At 35.0% G+C, this 16854-nt stretch overlaps 1 protein-coding gene across 1 annotated transcript in view; it reads left to right on the top strand.

The window, feature by feature from the left end:
* Positions 1-3750: 3750 nt before the first annotated feature.
* The window catches only part of LOC149410668 (putative fatty acyl-CoA reductase CG8306), a 61943-nt gene continuing 48839 nt past the window's right edge, over positions 3751-16854 (top strand). The window contains exon 1 of the mRNA XM_089648412.1: positions 3751-3950. The gene's annotated coding sequence lies outside the window, so the exon portion shown is untranslated. The remainder of the gene's footprint in view (positions 3951-16854) is intronic.

The raw sequence follows: 16854 nt of genomic DNA, 5'->3' as shown, positions 1-16854 counted from the left end.
ATATCGCAAAATGTATACGGAGATAGAACAAAAAGACATAAAATTCCGGAATTGTTTAACTCATTACCAGAAGATATTAAAAATGAGACATGTCATTCAAAAATAAAAACGAAAATTAGATCGTTCTACCTCCGTCAAACATAAAAACAATTAATATTGTGGTACCAAGATATCAAGTTGAAATTAAATATATTGTTATAAGCTAATAAATAGAAAAAGTGAGAGATTTCTTACAATTAAACTGATTGATCAGTTTTGTAAGATCTAAGTAAGAGAAAATAATGTACAAATAAAAAAAAACTGAATAAACACAAATAATAAAAAAAAAGCACGATTGTCATTTTGTGTTAAAAATAGTATATTCTCATGAGCTGCTACGGGGACGCAGTACTATCGACGTAATGCGTGGACGCAATACTATCGACGTAATGTGTGGATGCAGTACGACCGTCGATATGTATATAAAATAATATCTACTCGTAATCGGTCTCGAGGACGCAATACTATCGACGTAATGCGTAGACGCAGCATGATCGTCGTTATGTATCGAAAATTATATTACTTCGTGGACGCGGCAAGATCGTAGAAATGAATAAAAACATACACTGCTCAATATATACATCGTGTAGCGAACCTGTCGGCAAAATGTCAAACGTTCAATATTCGTTTTCAGACATTCTGCGAGATTTTTTGCTTCCACAAAAATTTTTGCCATACGATTCTACATGGGGTAAGCATCGTTCTGGCCAATTTTGACGTCAAAACATTGCAGCGTCCGTATATCGGACGCTGTAAGTCGGTGGACGCTACAATGCTATGGAGTTTTTAGGGGTCGGACGCAACAAATGTAGCGGGATATATATATATATATTACGAGAAGATATATATATATATATATACGTAAAACAGTGACAGGTGGCAGACGTCAAATAGTGTCCACCATGTTAAAATGTACGAAAATCGGTAATACCAACTACCAGAATAGAACACGTCCCTTTTTTCATCCAGATTAGACAAACAGGATAAAAAAGGTATCATGTAAAACAGTCATTAGGGGTTTTCTAGGGATCTCTGATGACTTTTTTTAGGGAATTTATATTTTTTGACCTGGCAACACGGGTTTACCATCAAACTATCGAGGTTCATTTTAGCGATTTTAACGCAAATATGCACAATTGAATGTGAACCTTATGAATTGTCAATAACAATGGGTGTATACGAAAATATTATTGACCGTAACTTACCAGATTTAAGCTGGATTCACGACCGCACTTGACATTCTTCAAGAAAGAATCAGCTTTATTGAACCAACGTAGCTTGGGTTCATAGACTTCTCCCGTGCCGCTTTTCAGGGACTTCTTCACTTTGTTTAATTCATTTCTGTATACATCTTTAACATTCTTAATTTTTTTTCTCAGGTATTCCTCGGAGGGAATGTCATAACCAATTCCAGTCAATTCTTCGAGCAACTTTTTAAAACTAATTTGCCGCGCATTTTTCTTCGGGTAATTCTCGTTGCAAGTATCCCACAGTTCTTCATATTTCTGATAAACACCCAAAAACTTGAAGATTTCCAAGCCTGACCACCTCGGTGCGCTTCCTTGAGCCCGGTCTGCCATGACGACAACAAGAAAAGTAATATAAAAATAATCAACCATAAACATTCAACTTAATTACCGCAACTTGGAATGAGAAAAGCATAAATAAACCAATCACGAGAAAAGCGACTAGCGACTAACGATTTGAGATGACAAGCCTGTCATTGGGCGATTTTGTCGCTGCTACGTTACCGCGGCGGTTCATCGCCACTTCTCGTAGCCGCTTATAGATAGTCTCATGGATCCACCGGAATTGCGAGGAGGTAGTAACGAGTGAAATTTCCATGCCGAAAAATACTTGAAACAAACCAAAATCATTTAACGATAACCCTTGAGATAGCGAATAGCATGCGAATAGCAAGTAGCGATATTATGATATGAGATGTCAGACGAGGCGACAGTAGAGGTGAGGCGTATTTATCGTACCCAGTAAAAGTACCGGGTATTTCCATGCGATACTTTGTACTTGTGACAGATTTCTAAAATACCTAGTTCCAAAATACTCATGAGTATTTTATACCGGGACTAAATATTTTTAATAGGTACTTTTACCAGGTATTTTTGATAGGTATTTTTGATGGGTATTTTTAGTAGGTATTTTCAGTAGGTATTTTTGATAGGTATTTTCGATGGGTATTTTCGATGGGTATTTTTGATGGGTATTTTTAGTAGGTATTTTTGATGGTTTTTTTCAGTAGGTATTTTTGATAAGTAGGTATTTTCGATGGGTATTTTTGATGGGTATTTGTAGTAGGTATTTATGATAGGTATTTTCGATGGGTATTTTTGACGAGTATTTTTGTTGGGTATTTCTAGTAGGTATTTTTTGATAGGTATTTTTTTGTAGTAGGTATTTTTGACGGGTATATTCGATGGGTATTTTTGGGGTATATTTGTGACCTACCAAAATACCTGATTCCATAATACTCACAAGTATTTTATACTGGGACTAAATATTTTTAATATGTACTTATACCAGGTATTTTTAATAGGTACTTTTGATAGGTTCTTTTAATGGGTACTTTTATCGGGTACTTTTAACAGGATTTGAATTTTTTGTGGGGAATTATACATCTGAAATTTCCGTGGCAAATGTTTCACAGAAATACTCTAACAATCCCCCCTCATGGATTTCGAATAATAATTGGGGGAATCAATTTTTCGTAGAAAATTTGTGGGGAATTTGTGGGTAGAAATTATGTGTTTACAAATTACTTATTCTTAATCAATCCTCAGGTTGGTATAAAATACTTTTGAGTATTTTATAACCATTTATTAACCGGTATTATTTTTGTACCTGAACTCATTGTACCCAGTAACGAAAAATACTCACAGGACCCACCCCTAAGTCGCGGAGACTATGTCACGTGACCGCCAAATTTAACTAACTAACTAACTAACTAACCATCACGCCGTTTCCCCGCAGGGGTAGGCAGAGAGGACGGACCGCCAAACAACTCGGTCTTGGCACACACTCCTTGCCTCATTCACATTCATACATCGTCTCATACATACTCTTCTATTGTTCTGACTCTTGACATGGCCCGACTCAAGTATCTGATTCACTTGGTCGTGCCATGTCTTCCTCGGGCGTCCCCGACTTCAAATTTACTTCTGGCAAATAGAATTTTTATTGAACAAATCTAGACGCCACTACTTTTTAATAGCTGCTAGCTTCTAGATCACCCGGAACGGGTACCTATGTCACACGAAGCGATTTTGTGGCTACTTTTCAGGTAGCAAGGAGAAAAAATCCGTGTGACACAAGCTAAATTATGAATGAAGGATGTTTGTTTTTCCATAAATAACATCAATTAATTTTTATTCCACAATTTCATTCAACTTTCCCCCAGACATCAGGAAAAGTGGATGTTGCAAGCAATCTAAATACATAGGTATAGCTTTCCTAAACTAACAATTACCTTTTTACATGACAAGTTATTGCAAAAAAGGTTTATATAATGCATACAATTTTTAGACTTAGCAGCATTTATTTATTGTGTTGATAAACACACATATTTTTCTACGATATAAGAAAACCTGATGTGGGGAAAAATCAATGATAATGAGAATCTAAGTTCTTACCGACTGGCAGCACTGGCGACTGGCAACATTACTCATATTATTATCTCTGTCAATTTTAATCACTTCAATTCGTGACGCGGCTTGCGGCTGCGCGTTTTCAGCGGGGATTGAGATAATATCTCTGTATTTGCATTTTAAACTCGAGTTTCTGTCAAGTGATTGTTTTGTGCGGGCGTGTTATTTTCCGTGTGACGTTCGCTGTTTATTTCAGTGGAAATTGCATTCATTTCTTCCTTTTCGTTGGCGTATAATCAACCACTGTCAAAGGTAAGTTTTCCAAACCGAATTGCTTGAATGTCGTTTTTCACCTGTAACTGCACAAAATGAACCGGCATTTTGACGTTTAATATTTCACACACGGTAACTCTAATACGAATAAAATAATATCAACAATAAAACATTATTGTTAATTATACACATGTTTTTATTCGTCCATTAATCATTGTTTACCTGACAGCTTTCGGAATGTTATCATCTGTAAACAATATTGCATCTGTGCAATTTTTTTGATACGCCATCATACGTCAACTAATATTTTATATATATATATATTTTTTTTTTAAAGTGAAAATTCAACTTAACGCATTCAGCTGGCCGCTTTATATGACTAAACTATGCATTATAAAATATGGTAATTATTCGGAATCGCTGGACAAGGGTTATATGAAATATTTATATATAAAACCTTCTGATTTACCTTAATTTACTATAAAAGGAATCTGACTGCATTTGGGATATTTTTAATTTTAGCATTTTAATTTTTAATTACGTTAATCGAAAATTCACTCTCGTTGTATGGGATGACAGCTGGAATGGTTTCTGTTGATAAAATTTTCTTTTGTTTGTATTCCTGATACGAGTGGCTATATTTTTTACCATGTGCAAATACTAGGTAGGTACTATTTTAGCCAAACTCGAAAAATAAAATAAAGATATTTAGGTATGTTTTATAAAATAGAAAAATTAAAAAAGGTGATGTTATTATAGGTTAGGTTGGATAATTTTAGGTTAGGTTGGTTTATTATTAGGATTTAGGTTAGGATAGATTGGATATTATAGGTAAGGTTGGATTATTATAGGTTAGGTATGATTATTATTAGGATATAGGTTAGGTTGGATTATTATAGGTTAGGTTAGAATATTGTAGGTTAGGTTCGATTATTATAGGTTAGGTTGGATTATTATTAGGATATAGGTTAGGTTAGGTTAGGTAGGATTAGTAGAATGAAATCACAAACCAGTCTATACAAACCTAGCGTAGCCCACAAACTACTTGAAAACTGGGATATAACTCTAAAGGGGACGCGAGCAGGCGTTATTAAAGGTTCCCCAACATTTATAGGTTAAGTTAGGTTGGATTATTATAGGTTAGGTTAGGTTGGATTATTATAGGTTAGGTTGGATTATTTTAGGTTAGGTTAGGTTGGATTATTATAGGTTAGGTTGGATTATTATTAGGACATAGGTTAGGTTAGTTTAGGTTGGATTATTATAGGTTAGGTTAGGTTGGATTATTATAGGTTAGGTTAGGTTGGATTATTATAGGTTAGGTTAGGTTGGATTATTTTAGGTTAGGTTAGGTTGGATTATTATAGGTTAGGTTGGATTATTATTAGGACATAGGTTAGGTTAGTTTAGGTTGGATTATTATAGGTTAGGTTAGGTTGGATTATTTTGGGTTAGGTTAGGATATAGGTTAGTTTAGTTTAGGTTTGATTATTATAGGTTAGGTTACTATAGTTTAGGTTAAATAAAACAATAATTATAATAATAACTAAATATAAGTTTAAGTAACATAAAAATATTTTATTTTTCGAGTTTGGCCAAAACAGTACCTAACTAGAATTTGCATTCTGAAATGATTCAAATTCTAGCTACTCGTATCAGGAATACAAACAAAAGAAAATTTTATCAACAGAAACCATTCCAGCTGTCATCCCATACAACGAAAGTGAATCTTCGATTTACGTAATTAAATATTAAAATGCTAAAATTAAAAATATCCCAAATGCAGTCAGATTCCTTTTATAGTAAATTAAGGTAAATCAGAAGGTTTTATATATAAATATTTCATATAACCCTTGTCCAGCGATTCCGAATATTTACCTAAAATATTTATTGTTATATCTGGCCATTTTATTAATTTAATTTTAAAAGCATTATACATAAACTGCATAATAATAATTATAATAAGCGCTGATCATAAAATAATGAACAATCTTGTCCTCACCTTTTCTACTTATTGTGTAACTGTATTTTTTTTAATATTGTAAGATTATTAAGGTATTTAAAAAAGTTTTCCACGTATCTAAGTGCTTATTGTTAATAATTTATATTTGTGCATCCGTATGTTACAAATTTACATACGCAGTCGGAGGTATTATCAATAAAAACCAAATGTAAGGCGTGTTTATTAATTTATATATGAATGGTACAATGATACACCGTGTTTGGTGACCAGATCTGAATAGTCAAGTAGGTACTTCCCCACCTTTATCTTCCTCATCTCTCCCTCTCCCCACTGCATTCGGTCTCAGGACATACCCCAATTGTTGCGATAGTCCCACGGTTGGGATCTGTTGGGACTGTTGTGCCGTATGCACATAAAAAGGGCCGTCAATTGTCGTGTGTTGTCCCACAATAACGATAAGACGATAGTAGCCAAATTCACGCCAAAATACACATAATACTCTTTCTAACCCATTTTCCAACGCATAAGTTAGTCAAATCAACGATTATTTTTCTAGTTTTACTGCACGAGTGTCCCAACTTCCCGCAGCCAGTGGGAATATGGCGATTGGGGTATTTTCAGTATGTTGTGATGTTGAACGGGGAAAGTGGAAGAGGTGGGGAACCTGGCTATTCAAACATGGTCACTAAAGACGGTTAAAGCCATTCCAAGTAACGTAATGTGTCGATTCTGACGGTAGTCTTTCACCAGGAAGATACTGACAGTATTAGATTACCACTTTGCAATGAGGTATATAGATAGTCAGCTTTGGCGTTCGAAGTATGAACCATGTATATCGGATCATTGTCCGATGAGAGAAATTAGTCGTATCGCTTAAAATCACTCGCCGGGCACAGGTCTTCAGCGATAACTTATAGCGATACAAGTCGCACAATATAGGGAAAGCAAAGGTATAACCTTTCATCGGTAAGTAGGGTTTTACATAATCAGTAGTCGTGTTAATTGACTTATTCATGTTTATTTATTGTAAGAAACAAACAGCAATTTTATACAGGATGAGTTATACAAGAGGTTAAATATGAGGTAAGCCAAAATAGTTTCTTATGCTAATGTTGGTTAATATGATATAATACAAAATTGTAATTGGTTATAACCATCAACTGAAAATGAAATTAACAAGAAGGAAAAAAGAAAAAAAATCATATAAATATATTAGAAGGAAGAAGGAATAGGAAAGGGCAAGAGGCAGAGGAAGATGGGATGGGGACAGGAGATGCTCATGTTGTACCTTTTCTATAACTGTGCATTAATTTAATTAACATTTGTGGTCGTACGCTTGACTTCGTTTCGGTATTTCACAAGAGTATTATTAAGAATATCGATATTGTTAAATTGCGTGTTATATTGCGCGCATATACGGGGGATTGGAGAATTTTTTCTAAGGTTGGTTCTACACGCGGGCAAATGAAAAAAATGGTTTTGTCTGGTTGGCCTTGTAGGTATGTGAATTCTTAAATAATTTACGAGTTCAGGAGAGTCCAGGCCGTTATTCAGAATTTTGTATAAAAATATAAATATAATGTTAATAATGCGTGGAGGATTTGCGTGGTGGCGCGCGGTCACCTTCGATTTGAAGTATTCGGGCGACATCGACAGTCGCCACACCCTCCTTCCTACTTCCCGCACGGGAACAATATTTCACACTGATATTTCAAGGAATGTAAACTCTATATCGTATATAACTCAATGCCACTCTGTGGAATTTTGTGAAATTTTAACGGCCCTCCACAAAATCTCGAAAATTTAGCTAGTCGTTAAAATAATCAAAGATGCAGCTTTGCTGCCCGTCCGTCTAAACACAGCGATTGCATGTGCAATCTGCTGCATCTGCAATCTGCTGCATCTGCAATCTGCTGCATCTGCGTTTTCAGATGCTTAATTGTGCAAATTGGAGTTTGTCAGGTAAGATTGTCAGAAAATGTAAATACATTTTCTATTGATTTTCATGTTGTAATTATAATTTTTCGCTAAACACCTTATAAACAGTTAAGTTATAATTAATTTGTTAATTCAGTGGCTTCTCGAAATTTTCCAAAGAACTTGGTCGCAAACGTGAAGGAGCGTTAATTACGAAATTAGTAAACTAGTACCTGCTCAGGTATTGTGGGTACGATTTCTAATGAAGGTTTCGCAACGTTCACAATGTACTTTAAATAGGTTGAAACTAGAAAAAGAATCGTTGATTTGACTAACATATGCGATGGAAAATGGGTTAGAAGGAAAATTATGTGTTTCTTATTTTTGTGATTTTTTTTTTTTATCAAAACGTCTAAAGTCTCAAGGTTTTGCATATGAAGAACCTTTGGAATCGGGTTTTAGAATTGATGACTTATTTATCTACCAGTCATTGATGCGATAGTGAAATGTACGTCCATTTCTTTTTAAATTTATTTATTTATGCTTTCAAACATTTAGGGTGATGTTGGCCATACACAATTTACATTTTTTCTTATAAACAAATACAGCAAATGACAGAATACAAATATATAGATGATTATACAACATAAACATAACATAAATAACCCCAACATAAACATAACATATCATACTTAACATAAACGGTACAGACCTGGTAACAGTAGGTAAATACAAAATTATAAAAATAGGAATTTACAATAATAATGGGTGTTTCAGATTTTTCCAATATGTAGCATTTAAAAAAAAGCTGAAATAGATAAACTTATAAACAAATACAACAAATGAGTGAAGAAAAATGTACAAATGATTATATAATAGTGTTTTAAGGCGATGCACTACGTAGTAATGCAAAATCATGTGTTTTTGGTTTGAAAATTTGGTCGCCTAGAAATGTTTCAGATGCTTTAATTAAATACTGCGAGTAGAATACATCTTGGCCTTTGAAATAATCAATTATTTTGTAGATAAGTATTTTTATAAGCCCAGAAAAAAAATATATAAGGCCTATGAAAACTGCTTTAAAGTTCAAAATCTCCTACTTACGAACCCATTTTCGGTTATGATTTTATGGTATTATGTGGCAAATTAAGTTATTTATAAAATGATCGGAAAAAAATTAAATATTTATGCCTGAACATCCACAAAATAAAATAAAAGGCACTTTTTGGCCATGTTTTTTTCTTGCATAAATCAAAACAGGCGGATGGTGTTAAGCGGGAATTTAAACCTTATCGCCATCTACGTAAGGGGTGTTATTGATAGCGGCTCGATTTAAAATATTACACGACGTAGTGCATCGCCTTCAACTTGAACAGTCAGAGTTGTGGGATTAGTTATCAAATGAAAATAGGAACCTGAACAAATGTATACAAATGAAAGTGAAAGAAATGTGATTAATGTCAAATATTAAGTTCAATCTTATTTTTTACTTTCCGTAAAAACAAATACTGTTAAAAACAAGATAAAAATATTTTTCCGGTGTACGTATTGATATTGACTATTTCTAAATAATAAAATTTTAATAGCAAACCTGAAAAATGTTGTCAAAAACGCTAACCACATTTTTAGTTAATTTTTTACTCCAGTCGTAGAAAAAATGAGAGAACTCGATATTTCGAAAACACTGTTTTGCTGTGGAATTTGTAAGAAAACTGTAACTTCACTTTTATGTCGTTCGTATAATAAAAAATAAGGAATATTTTTAAAAGTTAAATAGATTATTACGATAGCGGCGAGAAAGATCAGTTATTGAGTGTAAACTCACTGGTAATAATATATTATAAATATTATTGCTATTATTTTGTAATAAAGTATCACTAAATATATTTAAAAAAAAACATTTTAGTTGTTTTTAGGATTTTGTTAATATAAACCAGTAAAATATTTGAGGTAAACTGGAAAGAATTATTATTTCTCTTTCTAACGTCAAAAATACGTATTTTCGCATGATAGAAAAAAAGATAAAAATACTTGTATAAAATATCGACGCCCGGTCATATATGACCCTAAAACGCTGGAGGGGTTAAAAACGAAGTGGCTTGGTACAATAATTTTACCTTACCAAAACAATTTGGGAGGCGAGTCACCCCAAGTGGTTTGCCGCGTTTGGTGACTTAGCAGGGTTGCCCTGGCTCATCGGGTGAGGTGTGTTCAGATCTCGGCGGCAGATGCGCCTGCCCACCCGGTGAGTTGCGGGCCGGATCGGGAGAGGACAGTTTGGGGAGACCCTTTGACCTTTACAGCTGGTCTCTCTTGACCCATCATCTTGCACCGCAGCGGGAGGGATAGATTCATACGTCATAAAAGACCCACCCACACAGCATCCCAAAGATGACATATGCCCTGAGGGAAATTATTTATTCAGGGACTCCTGGGTGGGGCTAATGTAAAAAAATATTTCTCGTGGATCCGTGTTTATGATGTGAATACGGTAGAATGGTCTTACACCAGGGTGATACTGATAGTATCTTCCGCTCTGCAACGTGCCACAAATATTCCAAAATTTTTATTAATTTTACTAGCGCACGCCGGATTTCTAACCCGCGACAGTCGAGAGCATTACCCCTCGACCACGAAAGCCGTCAATGAATTATGCACATTTTGAGATAGTCGGTTTTTTTACCGTTTTGAATATATATCATTTTTTAGTTTAAAATTTCAAAGATTTCAAATAAAATCGTCAAATAACCATATTTTACTTACGACCCCTCCCTTACCAAAGGAAAGAAGGGCGAAAAATTACGAAATAGTCGGTCTTCTTTATCTTATTATGCTCTCTCCTATTGGAGGTAGATTACTGAAAGAACAAACGTCAAAGAATAAAGGTGGAAACACATTATTAAAACCCGACGCGACCCGATGAAACGCGATGCGTGTTGAGTCGAATCAAATGTATTGTTTTCTTATGACCAGAATCACACTATGAACATCCGACGCGACGCCATGTCGGATGTTCATAGTGTGATTCTGGTCATAAGAAAACAATACATTTGATTCGACTCAACACGCATCGCGTTTCATCGGGTCGCGTCGGGTTTTAATAATGTGTTTCCACCTTAACACAGCTCGATAGACGTGTGGAGGTTTATTTTTGTTTTATTTGGTCCTTGGTTCCGACGTCCAACGAGTCCAACGCACAAACAAACGGCTGGGTACTTATATACCTACTTCGTAGCCGACCATTAATTCGTGTATAGATTTCTTATTCACTTCAGTGGACCGCTGAAGAAATGCTTATTGTAAATATTGATTGAAGTGTTGAGTCCGAAGTTCTAAAGTGGAAACATGCCATCTTGGGAAATAGCCGGTTTGCCTTGTCTTTTGTACCTAGCAATAAGCGTTTCTATGACATTCTGAAGAGTATGGTGTATATATTTGTAGGTGTTAGGTTAAAATCGTGACGTAGATAGGAGCCCATTTTCCACTGCGAGATTTGAATTTACTGCAATACGATTGATGTCAAGCGACTTCGAATATATTTGCAAACGTTTTATTTCTAATATGTTGGTAATAATACTAATTATTAATTATTAAAACTAGTGTTCGGAACAAAAGGGATAAATGCCTAGAATATTTGCAGTGTTACTTACACATCCTAATGATGTAGAATCGAGGTTTTATTAGCGCCTTTTATATTGCTTTTGCAGACGTTCAAATTTTCAAATTGAATGTCTCAGTTAGCAAACTGTGAAGGTAAGAATATGACAAGGTCTGGAGCCAATGAGACTTTGCCATCCCCAATTGGAGTATGCTGTGAAGCTGAAGGTGGTGGGGAGGGGAAGGAGACGAGGAAGAGGAAGATGTAGAAGTGCCTGGCTATTCAGATATGGTCACCCAACACCGTAAAACCTTTTATTTTTATTTACTTTATTTACTCTCATTTCTTTACACATATAATACATAATAATAAATGGTATATAATAACATAATATATAATAATGAGTAATGAATAACAATGAGAATAACATAATATATAATAATCAGAATAACATAATATTATATAATATAAGAATGAAAGAGAGAGTACGGAAACAGTGTGCAATATAGCTGTGAATGAGGAATACTTGGAGCAGGTGGATGAGTTTGTGTATTTAGGAAGCATGTTTACGAGAGATGGGAAGGCTGACAGAGATATTGACAGAAGAGTAAATTCAGGTAACTCCATTAATGGAGGACTCAACGCAGTTGGCGCTAACAAAAAAATGTCCAAAGAAGCGAAGTCAGCAGTCCACAATGGAGTGCTGGTACCTACCCTGATGTATGGAAGTGAGGCATGGAACTGGCAAAGAAAGGATGAAAGTAGATTGAATGCTGTTGAAATGATATCCCTGAGGCGTATGTGTGGTAAAACCATGTATGATCGTGTGGGGAATGTGGAGATCCGCAAAGAGTGCAAGGCTGATGTAAGCGTAATGAGTAAGATCAAGAAAGGGACGCTTAGATGGTTTGGGCATGTAGAGCGAATGAGCGAAGAAAGGAGTGTAAGGAGAATATACGATGCAAATGTGAATGGTAGCAGATGTCGGGGACGCCCGAGGAAGACATGGCACGACCAAGTGAATCAGATACTTGAGTCGGGCCATGTCAAGAGTCAGAATAATAGAAGAGTATGTATGAGACGATGTATGAATGTGAATGAGGCAAGGAGTGTGTGCCAAGACCGAGTTGTTTGGCGGTCCTTCCTCTCTGCCTACTCCTGCGGGGAAACGGCGTGATGGTTAGTTAGTAGTTAGTTATATAATAACATAATATATAATAGCAAATAGTATAAACAAGAAATGAAAACCCACTAAGGCACTGCCTGAGTGTGGGTAATATAAAAACGATTACTATATTTCCAAGTATCTCAAGTATAAAATACATAGGTAGAAAAAGTTTTTTTTTGTTTTTAGTTGTTATAAAAATTAAAGAGAAAACATAATGTTCTACAGTTTAGAAAGTTACAGCAAGTGAGTTGTAGAAAGGATAGATACATTTATAGAAAAAGCGTTTCAATATCTGCGTCATTCTGCCATAATTTTACCTCTTTTACATATTTATCATATTATTTATCATTTGAGTTTGTAGTGGTAGAAGGTTAAATGCACGAGGACCAATGAAACTGCTATGTGTCTGAATTAATTTAGCATTGGTTTGGGGAGTGTAAAATGTATTACTTGTTCTTTTGCTCATTCTGTTTTCATTTATTTTTGTTTTTAAATAAATATTGCATAGTTTGTAATATAAATAATTTACGAATATTAAATAATTTTGATTCTTTGTATGTATAATAAGTCGGTCGAGAATGTTTTATTTTTGTTATATATGACTTAAATTATGTGTTTTTTGAATTATTTGCAAAGGCTTAATAAATGTGTCAGGTGCACCACCCCTTCCTATTATGCCATAAGTGATTGCAGATTGCACCATTGAAAAGTAAATCATTTTCAATTTTTCAGTGTTTATAATTTCAAGCAACGTTTAAATTCCGAATGTTGATCTTACACCTGGAACGTGCCGCAAGTATACTAAATATTATTTTAAATGAATAAAATGTGATATTAATCAAATAAAATGCTATTTGCGCACGCCAGGATTTGAACCCGCGTCCTTCGGCTTGCTAGTCAAGAGCCTTACCCCCTCGCCCACGTAGGCCGATGTCTCCTTATTACCTACAGTTATTTAGGATTCAGAACTTTGTACCCATCTTTGAGTGGATTAACCAATGCCTCTGTGTTTGATTGCAATTATGTTATTAATGTAATTACCAGTATTGATCTTTGGAGCCACGGCTTTTTCATACTTCTCTTTTGTGTTGTAATATTCAAGGTTCATGTAGATATTATAAGTTATTTATTATGTGTATTTTATACTACAACGTACATTAACCCTTCAGGCCTCTGGCATATTGACCGTTACATTTCTCGAAGAGACTGTCAGAAAGTCAGATAATTTGTGTATACTTCCGCTTCTCAATAAAAACCTAACCCATGAGAAGTTTCCGAACGTGTCCGAAAACTAATAACTTTTTTTGAAAGGTGATAAAATACGCTTACAAATTTTGTTATTCGAAATAAACATATAATTTATTAAATGTTAAATTTTTGATAGCAAACATAAAAAGTTTTAAAAATGGCTAACCTTACTTTTTTCGTCTAAAATCTAAAAACTAAAATTACTGATTACAAAAAAAAAACATCTTTCTTAGATAAATGTATTTTAAACTTTACTGTCACCTCACTTACTGTCGTTTCATACAACAATAATTTTACAAAGTTTCTCAAATTGTTCTCAAATTGCGGTTGGAATCATTGGTCTTATAGAGGTGTACATTTCAATTATTCTGTGGTTAACTTGATATTTTTTCTTTCTAACACCGTTATGTTCGTATTTCTAACTATTACGGTAAGGGAGACAACGATTTTTATCAACGAGACCATTTGGGCTGTTCCGAAAAGCGAACAAATTAACTTTGCGGATAAAAGCTGTTCGTTCAAACAACCGAACATATTAGCCTGAGGAGCTAAATGTAAAATAATATAATACGATGAAACTTATATCTATCGGTTTTGAAGGAAGCAAAGATATTAGAAGAACGAGATGTGCTATGAGCAGTTCGTACTGTGTGGAATTGTTTTGCCGAGTGTCGCCGGTTTTGTTCACCAATACTACTGCACACCTTCGCTTGCGCTAAGGTAGCCGCACTAATACATAGAACAGATTTCTGTGCGTACACGTCCCGATACCGTTCAAAGTACCCTAATTAGGTAGTACTTCGCCTACGGTCCGACGGACAACATAGCATATCTCGTTCTTCTAATATCTTTGGAAGGAAGCTGTTGAAACTTATATTTTTTCTTGGCTTATAAAAAAACTCGATTATTTCAAAGGCCAAGATGTGTTCTACTCGCAGTATTTAATTAACACGAAAACACTTCTTCTTCTTTATGTGCCGTATCAGGTCCCCCCGACGTTGGCGATCACTCTAGAGAATGTCTCTTTGTCTTGCGCTGCCCGGAATAGCTCCTCCACACTTCTAATGCCGGTCCACTCTCGTATATTTCGCAGCCAAGACATTTGTCTCCTACCAGGCCCTCTGCGACCCTCTATCTTGCCTTTCAAAACACTTCTAAGCGATCAAATGGAGTCTCTCTTAATTATTTTTTTTTTAAACATAATTTTGTTTGAAAAAACATATAATTGTGATTTTGTAACTGTGTGTTCCACTTTCATTAAAAAACTTTATCTATATGTGTTTGTTTATCACAAAATCACTTATTTGTACTGGTTAATTTCTTGAAGTGTTGTATCGATGTGCTATTTTCCTGTTAGCGGTACATTGGTATATTTCGTGAATTCTCTGACCAAATAATATAGACGATTGCTTTTACATCTAGAGCCTGTTGTAACCTATCTTTCTCGTACATGCGTCATTTTGAGAAAGAATAAGGACGGGTTGTTTCGGAAAATTTAAACAATTCATCAAATTTCTACGTTCATTTTCGGGTTCTGTGAAAGTCCTATTCAAGTTCTGTTATTATATCATTATAGGCTAGTTGCTTGACAGAACTGAAATAAAAACAGAACTTGAAAAAATCTTTCACAGAATTGAAAATTAAAATTGAAATTTGATGAATTATTCAAATTCTCCGAATCAACCCGTCCTTAGAGGTTACAAGTTACAACGGAGTTGTCAGCTGTGTAAGCCATTACTACAAAACTTGTTGCACGATTTTTTTAGGCTCGCCTCAAACTAGAAATGTGGGTAATTAAGAAACACTATCGTTTTCTACGAGACAAATAATACATAACGGTTAAACCGGCTTTCAGAGAATGTAGAAAATCGATGATAAATGGACAGTGTCACTTTTCACCGGTTGGAGCCTTGCGACGCGGCTACTTCAGTTAGTATGGGTGAAAGCCATCGATATAATAACAATAGATTAGCCCTCTAATTCCAATAAAATCCTAATTCCAATCTAAAAATAACACCACATAAGAGCTTTTTTACTATACATCTCCCCATCGAATACCAATGCCTCGCTTCGAAAGCCTAGATATAAATACACGTTCCCTACGATGTAAAACAGAGCACAAAGTTATCGCTCAATCCCACGTTATAATTTGTTAATTTGATCGGCCAATAGCAAGACTGAAAGGCATCGCGGCCAAGATATAGATATAAACTTAACAACCCAACTTTATTTAAACTTTTCTTCAATCTTCTAAACGAGGATATTTCATTCTGTGGCAAAAGTGTTGTCGTAATTTGTTGCGGACGTAGTTGTTTTGCTAGGAAGAAATGTAATGCTGCTCATATACATGAGAAAAAGGGGCGAGCTGAGCCACGAATTATGGGAAACGAACGAAGCAACCGCAAACGGCGCGAAGCATCGCTTGCGTTTTGTTCTCATGTGTATACGTAGAGTAAGTTTTTTTTGTACGTCGTGCCGCGTCAGCCTCGAGGTTATCTATGAGTATATTATGTTTAGTATTAATATAGCTGAACTTAAGCGGGAGCCTTTACCTAAGATATTGCTAACTGCCTCAAATTGCAGGTCGATGCAGACCAACAAAAGGTAAAAAAGGCTTCTTCCGATTTTTCGACTACGAGATGATGCACTTTCTTTTTATAAATATTTTCTTAGGGAACAGCTGCGCGGCCTTTTTCACCCAAAACATAAACTAAGCTAAAAAAATATATGTTTAATCAAAATGTATAGCAAATCTCTAATGCTATATGTGCTACAGTGGGTTGCCATATTAATAGGGACAGTTCCAATATTTCCTGATTTTTATGTTTACGTTATCTCTACTTCTAAATAACTTGGATATGATGGCCATTCCTTCGTTATTTTTGTTGCTGGTATCACCACTGACACTTTTAAGAAGTGGCAACACTCGCAAAGTGCAACATCCCTCGAAAATTTAAGGTTTTTTGCACGTGGCCAGCATTTTTGTGAAAATGCGTGGTTGAAGTTCTGGTAAATAAATATACATGATAATTATATTTACGAGTTTTAA

Source organism: Hesperophylax consimilis, chromosome 27 (assembly GCF_061612785.1).
Source record: "Hesperophylax consimilis isolate HC1 chromosome 27, BYU_Hcon_1.0, whole genome shotgun sequence".
NCBI classification, from domain to species: domain Eukaryota; kingdom Metazoa; phylum Arthropoda; class Insecta; order Trichoptera; family Limnephilidae; genus Hesperophylax; species Hesperophylax consimilis.
This window is presented reverse-complemented; position numbering and strand designations above follow the sequence as displayed.